The 9,258-nt window shown below is 48.2% G+C and overlaps 1 long non-coding RNA gene across 2 annotated transcripts; it reads left to right on the plus strand.

The window, feature by feature from the left end:
* Positions 1 to 206: 206 nt before the first annotated feature.
* On the plus strand, positions 207 to 8,666 carry LOC139702350 (uncharacterized). Of its 2 annotated transcripts, XR_011704982.1 has the most exons (4): positions 207 to 407; positions 590 to 773; positions 1,457 to 6,912; positions 8,479 to 8,666. It is a non-coding gene; the product is annotated as an uncharacterized lncRNA (long non-coding RNA). The 2 variants fall into 2 exon arrangements; XR_011704981.1 differs by lacking the exons at positions 207 to 407; positions 590 to 773 and having other exon boundaries at positions 1,338 to 6,912.
* Positions 8,667 to 9,258: the final 592 nt, after the last annotated feature.

Raw genomic sequence — 9,258 nt, forward strand, 5'->3', positions numbered from 1 at the left:
TGAACAGTGTTTGTCCCAAGAACAGGCAGCCCCAGTCAGCATAGGACAACCAAGATTCATCCCCCTTAATGCTGCCAGTGTCAGTTGCCTCAATTGCAACTTGGAGGACAGATTTGTCCCCATTTCTTCCATCTCCCATGGCAGAAATGGGCATCTGCTGAAAAAGTAGAGGGACCCCCGAAACCAGAGAACACCATGGGGCAAGTTTGGGATAGAACATCTCCAGGGCCTGCCCCTAGGCAGAGCACCACCATGAGGACCAAGGGAGAGAAGGCAAAATACAAACCAGGGTAAGCAACCACTGATGTTTGTGCAATTCATGCCATCCCCCAAAGCCTGACCGTGCAGAACCCCTGAAGCTCTCCTGGGAGGAACCATCACCACCTTCAGAAAGGCCACCTTGACTTGTAAGTTTGTCCCCATGCAATCCAGGAACCTGGGAGCCCAAACTAGCTCCCGGATCTCATGTCTGTCTTTGGGGTTCTGTTCATCTCCTCCCCAAGTAAAGGAAAGAGAAGCATGAGACAGCATTTACAGGGTAAATGGGGCTTCGACATATTCAGCGCCACTAACTAGACCATCCCTATAGTGGTCACTTTACAGGGGACAAAAACCAACTCTGTTCTTGGAGCCACGAGGGCCACTCCTTTAAGTGCCAAAAGGCGCCCCCTTACAGGAACCCTGAATTCCACCTCGGAGCATCAATACCTCCATGAACCAGGCTGCATATATTTACAGAGGGAATCATATCACCCATTTCCCTGGTGGTAAAGGTGAGGCTCTGGGAAAGGACATGAATTATGAGTTAGTCAAGGTCCTGCTTGGAAGAGCTGGGACTGGAATTCTGGAAATCTGGCTCCAGAGCCTCATGTGCAGAACCCTGCAGGGGAGGCCTGATGCCGGGAGCTTGGAAGGGGGGGACCCATCAAGTTGGGGTTTGGGGCTCAGAGAAGAATGAAGAGATGGGTGTGGCTGGGGAATTCGTGCAGAGGGGGAGACCAATAGGAGAGGGAGGGGATCGAGTGAGGGGACTGCATGAGCAAGGCCAGGCAGCGGGAGTGTGTGGGTCAGGCAGAGGAATGACCTGTGAGCAGCTGGGGGTGCAGGGATGGAGGGGGACAGGATTCAGCAGGAAAAGAAGGTTGGGCCACACCATGGAAAGAGCCAGGTCTGGCAGGGAGACACCACCCCTCCCTGCTACATCCTCCAACTGTCTTTGAGTCTGTGCCACCCCCAGCACTGAATAGCTGAAGATGGAGCCCCCTTAGAGCACAGGGGACCTGTGGGGCCCCTGTGCATGGAGCAGAGATGACTGCCTAAAGGGTGGTAAAGATTTCAGGGCATTTTATCCCCTACTGTGTTCTGTGACGTTAACTAGGTTAGATGTCATGTGACACTACAAACCCTGTTCATATAAGACAGCAAACTTAATATGTGTCTTCTTATTGCTCCACAGATCATGACTCACCTTCTTCTCATTCCCTAAGAAACAATATTGAAGTTAGACCAGTTAATTACTCTGTAATGGACTGAACAGTTGGAATAGAAGGAAGAGTTCCATGTTATGCATTCCAAATAGAAAGCTGTGCCTTGGGCTGGGCTGTAGCTCAGTGGCAGAGTGCTTGCCTAGAATGTATGAGGCACTGAGTTCAATCCTTAGCACTACAAAAAAAAAAAAAAAAAAAAAAAAAAAAAAAAAAACAAAGAAAGGCATGCTGTTGATCTAAAACTGTTTAAAAAAGAAAGAAAGAAAAGAAAAAAAAAAGAAGCTGTGCCTCTTGAATAGTTAGTCCCAATGAGAATGCAAGGGAAATGTTCATAAAGAAAATTAAAGTGCTGCTCCAGGGCATATGTGAATGATAAGAAAGCAAAACAGCTGATAGGGATAAAGTTTTCATAGTCTGGAGAACAGATGAAACAAGCCACGTTCCCTTAAGCCAAAACTGCATCCAGATAAGGCCAAAACATTAGATTTGTCTGATGCCAAGAGAAGGGAGAAAGCTCCAGAAGAAGTCTGAAGGTGGCAGAATTTGGTTCATGATGTTGGAGGCAAGCGGCCCATCTCCATATAAGACAAGTGCAGGGTGAAGCAGCAAGTGCTGATGTAGAAGCTACAGCAAGTCATGAAGAAGATCTTGCTAAGCTATCTGATGAAGACGCGATATGGTTGAGTTTCTTGGTGTCCCTCAAAAGCTCATGGGGGAGACAATGCAAGAAGGTTTACAGGGGAAATGATCCTGTTATGAGAGCCTAAAGCCAATTAGTGAATTAATCCCCTGGCAGGATGAACAGGTGGCACAGATAAAATGGGGTGCCCAAGCCTGGAGGTGTAGGCGCCACCTATGGAGGAGTCCAGTTGCAGGGTGGAAGCGAACAGCAGTCATCCTCAACGTTCCACATTAGGGTTCCACATTGGAGGTTCCCAGCAACCAGCGGCATCCCTCTGCGGGCAGGGCATTCATCAGGGAGCCTGGGCGCCCTAAGGCCCTTTGGGGAGTCCAGTTGAATCGGTGGCTGCATGGAAATAGGCGGCCAAATAGGAGCATCCTCATCCATTGGCGGTGGCGGGAGTCTGCTTCCAGTGCAGTGGAGGTGTTGGCAGCATTGCTGGTGGCCAGGTCGGGACTCCAGTGGCCACAGTGTGGAGCGCTGGCTGTGGCGACAGTGACAGCATAGGGCAGCGGGCCTCAGAGTCAGAGGGCGACCAGAGGATGGGGTGCCCTGTGCTGTGGCTTCCCCAGGCCACTTGTCTTGCTCCTGGCAGGGCCTGCCTGCTCAGGAAGCAGGACACGGCAGGCGGCGGTACCCACACAGCCTCTGAGGACCTTATGCTGCGCACGCAGGTGGCGCCTGGCACCGGCCCTGAGCCCCCCGGGTGGCAGCTCGCCCCACCCCGGGTTCGCCCTGCCCCTCCCTGGGTTGCGGCCTCTGCGGGGGGAGTAGTCCCGCTGCCAGCCGGGGCAGCCTTTGGAGAGGACACCCACCCTCCCCAGCGACATCTCTCCTGGGCTGTGGCCACTGAGAGCAGAGGCAGTGGGGGGTGGGGCTACAAATCCTCCCCCTCAAAGCGCATCCCTGGGGCGGGACAAGAGTGGAGGGCATAGATGGCAGAGGGAACCCCAAGACGTGCCGTCCTTGGTCTTGGTCTTCTGCCACCCTTAGACACAGAAATGTACTTTAAAAAAATTAATTAGCTCTAATTAGTTGTACATAACAGCAGAATTCACTTTGGTTCATTGTACAGAAATGGAGCACAGCTTTTCATTTCTCTGGTAGAACACGATGTAGAGTTGCACCATATGTGCAGTCCTGCATGTACCTAGGGTAATGATATCCCTCTCATTCCACCCTCTTTCCTACCCCATGCCCGTCCCTCCTATCCTTCCCCTTTGCCCCAAGTTCCTCCATTCTTCCTTTGCCCCCCTCATTATGGATCAGCATCCACTTCTCAGGGAGAACATTCAGCCTGTTGTTTTTGAGGATTAGCTTTTTTCACTTACATAATATTCTCCAACTCCATCCACTTACCTGCAAGTGTCATAATTTTATTCTCTTTTAAAGCTAAGATTCCATTGTGCACATATACCACATTTTCTTTATCAGTTTAGCTCTTGAAGGACTTCTAGGTTGGTTCCACAGTTTACCTACTGTGACTTGAGCTGCTATAAACATTGATGTGGCTGCATCACTCTAGTATGCTGATTTTAAGTCTTTTGGGTATAGATTGAGGAGTGGAATTTCTGGGTCAAATGGAGGTTCCATTCCATGTTTTTTGAGGAAGCTCCATACTGCTTTCCAGAGTGTTTGCACCAATTTGCAATGCCACTAGCAATGTATGAGTATACCTTTCCCCCCCACATCCTCACCAACACTTACTGTTGCTTGTATTCTTGTTAACTGCCATTCTGGCTGGAGTAAGATGGTCTTAGAGTAGTCTTGATTTGCATTTCTCTAATTTCTGGTGAAGTTGAACATATTTTCATATATTTGTTGATCGACTGTGTATCTTCTTCTGTGAAGCGTCTGTCCATTTCCTTAGCCCATTTATTGATTGGGTTATTTATTCTTTGGGTGTTGAAGTTTTTGAGTTTTTTATATATCCTGGAAATTAGTGTTTTATCTAATGTGCGTGTAGTAAAGATGTTCTCCCACTCTGTGAGCTCTCTCTTCATATTATTGTTTCCTTTGCTGAGAAGAAGCTTTTAAGTTTGAATCCATCCCATTATTAATTCTTGATTTTATTTCTTAAGTACAGGGTCTCTGGTCTAATTCCTAGGTCCTTGATCTACTTTGAGTTTTGTGCAAGGTGAGAGATCGTGGTTTAATTTCAGTCTGCTACATATGGATTTACAGTTTCCCCAGCACCATTGTTGAAGAGGCTATCGTTTAGCTAACGTATGTTTTCGGCACCTTTGGCAAGAATGAGATAACTACATTTATGTGGGTTTTTCTCTGTATCTTCTATTTTGGACCATTGGTCTACATGTGTATTTTGGTGCCAATAGCATGCCGTTTTTGTTACTACAGATCTGTAGTAGTTTAAGGTTTGATATTGTGATGTCTCCTACTTCACTCTTCTTGCTAAGGATTGCTTTGTCAATAAGGATTTCTCTGTGTCTATTTTTCCAAATGAATTTCATGATTACTTTTTCTATTTCTATGAGGAATGTTATTGGGATTTTAATTGGAATCACATTAAATCTGTATAAGGTTTTTGATAGTGTGGCCATTTTGACAATATTAATTCCATGAGGGAGGAATTGGAATCAGGTACCTGCTCAAAAGGGGAGGGATCGGATAGCCACGCCCACCTCAAAATGGCAAGGAATGCTTTCCAAGATGTAGTCGGTGTGCTTCCAGAGCCGGGGTGTCTGGTGATGTCAGGGGAACCGATGGCCTTGTGCTGTGGGGAGGTAGCAGCTGAGTGACCTGCGTGGGAGTGGAGCAGAGTCTTGGTGGTCTGCAGATGTGTTGGTAGGTGGTTCTGCTAAGGCGCTGGCCGAGTCTTAAGTGAACTGCAACTTTGGCTTTGGGTCCTGCTCAGACACTGAGGCCCGGAGTCCTGTGCTAGGTCACAGTGCTGGTCATTTCTGTAGAGAGAAGCTGTACTGGGGCCTCTAACACTCTCAAGAGATGCAGAATTCATACTAGGAGAGATCTGGATCACAGAGCAACACAGATGCTGCTTCCCTCTGGTCCGCCATCTTGAAAGTCTTTTCAATTTCTTTCTTTAGTTTTCATTGTATAGGTCTTTCATCTCTTTTGTTAAATTTATACCCAAATATTTCATTTTTGAGGCTATTGTGAATGGGATAGTTTTCCTAATTTCTCTTTCAGAGGGTTCATCACTAATAGATAGAAATGCATTTGATTTATGGATATTGATTTCATATCCTGTGACATTGCTGAATTTGTTAATATTGGAAGTTTTCTGGTGGAGTTTTTTTGGATCCTCTATGTGTAGAATCATGTCATCAGCAAATAGGGATAGTTTGAGTTCTTCTTCCCCTATTCCTATCCCTTTAATTTCTTTCATCTACAGCTCTGTCATGTAGTCTAAGCTGTAGTGGAGTTTAAACAGCAGTATAGTTTAAACTCTGGCTAGAGTATCCGGGACTATGTAGAGTAGAAGGTGAGAGAGGGCATCCTTGTCCTGTTCCAGTTCTGAGAGGAAATGCTTCCAATCAGAAATGCACTTTGAGGATGAAGAGGTCCTAGTTCCTCTGCTCTCTCCCCCCACAGCCCAGGTGGGATGTCTCTTAGGAAGGTGGGGGTCCTCTCCCAAGGCTGCCTCACCTGGCAGATGGCCTAGTTCCCCTGCAGAGGCCACATCGGGGATGGGGCGAGCAGCCACCCGGCGGGCTCATGGCCAGTGCCAGGCGAGGCAGGTGTGGGCAGCCTAAGGTCCTCAGCAGCTGCCTGGGTATTGCCACCCCCCTCGTGCTGCTTCCTGAATAGGCCGCTCAGCCAGGACCAAGACTCAGGGCCTGGAACAGCCACTGCAGAGGCCATTCCAGCCTCTCGTCGCCCTTCCACTCTGAGGCTCACTGCCCTGCGCCCTCGCTGCCGCCACCAGCCTGCAGCTCTTCACTGTAGCCACCGGACTCCCCACATGGTCGCCAGATGCCACTGCAGCAGGATTCCTGTTACCCCAGCAGGATGAAGATGCTCACCACTGGACGCCTCTGTGTCCTCAGCCCCGTTTCCAGACTCTACTGGTGCTGCCGCCACCGTGCAGCAACCAAACTCCCAAACCCCAGCTGGACTATGATGCTGCCCACCAAGGGCCCAACGTCAATGCCCTTCACCCCCCGCCATGATGCCTGACTCCAGTGCCCCATGCCGGCTCCCGGATGAAGCTGCATGTTGCTGCTGCCACCACCAGACTCCATCATGGACGCAAGACAGCGATACTCAGCACTGGATGCCCACTTCACCCACTGCAGCCAGACTCCTGTGGCACTGCAGGACAGAAATGATCATGGCAACATCCCTCTGTTGTCACCACAGCAGCTTCTGGACTCTTCTGCTGCCACCGCCACTGTGAATATGCAGCAAGGGATCTCCCAAACTGCAGCTGGATGCCAACACCTCAGCTGTTGCCACCCCCACGCCAACTCTCAACTCCGGACCTCCCTCGCCTGATGCCCTACGCCTGAAGCAGCTACATGTTGCTGCTGCTGCCACCAGATGCTACCACTCCATGAGGCCTCTTCAGTGATTCCATCCCAAAGATGCTGCTGTGCTGCCCAAGACCACAGAAGCTGGGAAGTTGGGCAGTCTCCATTGCAGTCGCCTGATCAGTGCCCACCGCTTGCCGCCTGCCTTTCCTCCCCCAGGACCACCCACCAGTCCTTCTGGGCCCTTGAGCAGGAGTTGTGCTGACTCAGGGAACTCATCCAAGGAAAACAAGTGAGTACTTTAAACAAAGGTTGCAGTCCTCACAGCAGGCAGTGGGCGGGGCTAGGTGGGTCCAGCCTGCTGGTGAGGGGGCAGAGGTGGAGCTACTGGCCTCCTCTGGACCTTGACCCTGTGGGGCAAGCTGGAGAGGGATCTCTGGCTGCTCTGGGAGTCCAGCCTGGAAGCAGCTTCCTAACTCACCCTCACACTCCTCTCTGAAGGGGACTCTGGATTCCAGAGAAAGCCATCTGGGCTCTTGGGCTCTGGGCAGTGGTATGAGCCAGACTGGAAGACTCCACCCACCTGGACTTGGGGAAAAGCCCCCTCTTGGGAAAATACCCTCCTAGAACTACCAAAGTTAGTCTGACATTGGCTTCTTCCATGAGATTATCAAGAAAGGAAAAATATGTTACCTAGTTTTGTCTTGCAAAGGGTAGTGTGGGGAGAGGTAAAGGCATCAGAGTTGGTAGAGCTGAATTCACATCCCTTTTAACTGGGTGACCTTGTCCAGGGTCCAGAACTAGGTACAACCTTGGTTTTGCATCTGGTAAAACAAAGATGGTGAGGATGATAAGCTATCACCATCTGTCATAGCTGGAGACCTCATGCGTGGTTCATAAATCTGACTATTCCAATAACTTAAGAAAATGACAAAGAAGGCACACAACCACAAAGGGGTACCTTTTCAATAATCCAGGGGTGGCTCTGTGAATGTAAGGGCCCATGGAAAGACATAGAGCCACTGGAATTCTTTATTGTTACATAGGAGACACACAAGGGGAGTTTCCATAGAACATTTTATCCCAAAAAGGGCAAAGGGGTCGGAATACAAGGGAACAGATGAGTGTAACTCAACCCCAGTGGGTGATGCCTACACCTGGAGCCATGCCTTGTTATCTGAGCTGGGGTGATGCCCACATTACTGCAACCTGGCACTGCCCTGCCAGACTGAATGCAATAATTGTTCAGAACCCCGTGCATCAGGGCTTAAAGGCGTCTGCATCCAAGGCAGCTCCCGACAATAAGCCATGGGCAAATCAAGTTGTTCTGCACTACCTCACCTTGGGAGCCAGGTAGGCATTCAGCAATATTTCCATGCAGAAATATATTCTCAGACTAAAGGTGACACACCTAGAAGTGCACCTTTGGATGACAACTGACCTGTGAGGTGGGGAGTTGAAATTTACATCATGTTTTTAGAGGAAATAATAATATATGGAAGGTCATAAACCAAAGCATGAAATGTTGGGTCAGGCTCATGGAATTAAAAGCTGTTTTCAAATTTGTTTAAAGTTACATTGAGATAAATCTATGTAGTTCAAACCTTCCAGGATATCCCCCACCTCTGCCGCACACACAGGGAGCAGTGTCCACAACTTTTTTACTCCTCTTTACAGTATCACCAAATGATACCAAAACACACACACACACATACACACCAAACACACACACACACACATACACATATATATACTCGCACACATATACATAATGTATTATGTAATATTTTGTTCTTTTTGGTTTGTTTTTAGACTGTCTGTAATAGAATCTCATATACATTCTTTTGCTCCCCTTCAGCTGACCATCAGGAAGAAGGAAACACCAGAGAAGCTTGAGGATCAGAAGGACACTAGCCCTGCTCTGGTCACCCTGGAAGCTGGCTAGCCTGCACACACCAAAGCTTGAGGAAACAGCAGCCCTGCTTCAGCCACTTGAGGGCTGGCTGATCAATGCAAGGAGGAAAATAAACTAAGCAACAGGACAAATGGACTGTTTCATCCTGTAAGAGGGCTCTCATACTGTGGTGCATTGCCACCCCTTACTTCTGTCATATACACAGTCCTCTCCTTGGTCTTTACTACAGGACTGACAACCACCAAACACATAGCTAACCCATAATGGGGGGCGGGGCAAGGGAAGATGGGAGGGACTTTGGATTGGGCAGAGGGGAGTGTGGGAGGGGAGGGGATATGGGAGTGGGAAGGATGGTGGAATGAGGTGGATTGTATTAATCTATGTACATGTATGATTGCAGGAATGGGGTGACTGTGCACTGTTTCTAACCAAGAAATGAAAAGTTGCCTCCATTTGTGTTTAATAGTCAAAATGCATTCTGCTGTTATATATAACTAATTGAAAAAAATTCATAAAGGACTAAGGCTTAAAAGGAAGTCTGGATACTTTAATGGTCATAAAAATATGTACATTTTTCTTGTATAAAATTTAAACTTATTAATTAAAGTGAAAAAAAAAAAAAAAAAAAAAAAAAAAAAAAAAACAACTAGCACATGTACTAGTTCAAACCTGAAAGGGCATTAAGGCTTGGGAACCAAGCTCACTCTTTGGAGGATGGTTTTT

Source organism: Marmota flaviventris, chromosome 17 (genome assembly GCF_047511675.1).
Source record: "Marmota flaviventris isolate mMarFla1 chromosome 17, mMarFla1.hap1, whole genome shotgun sequence".
In the NCBI taxonomy this organism is placed as follows: domain Eukaryota; kingdom Metazoa; phylum Chordata; class Mammalia; order Rodentia; family Sciuridae; genus Marmota; species Marmota flaviventris.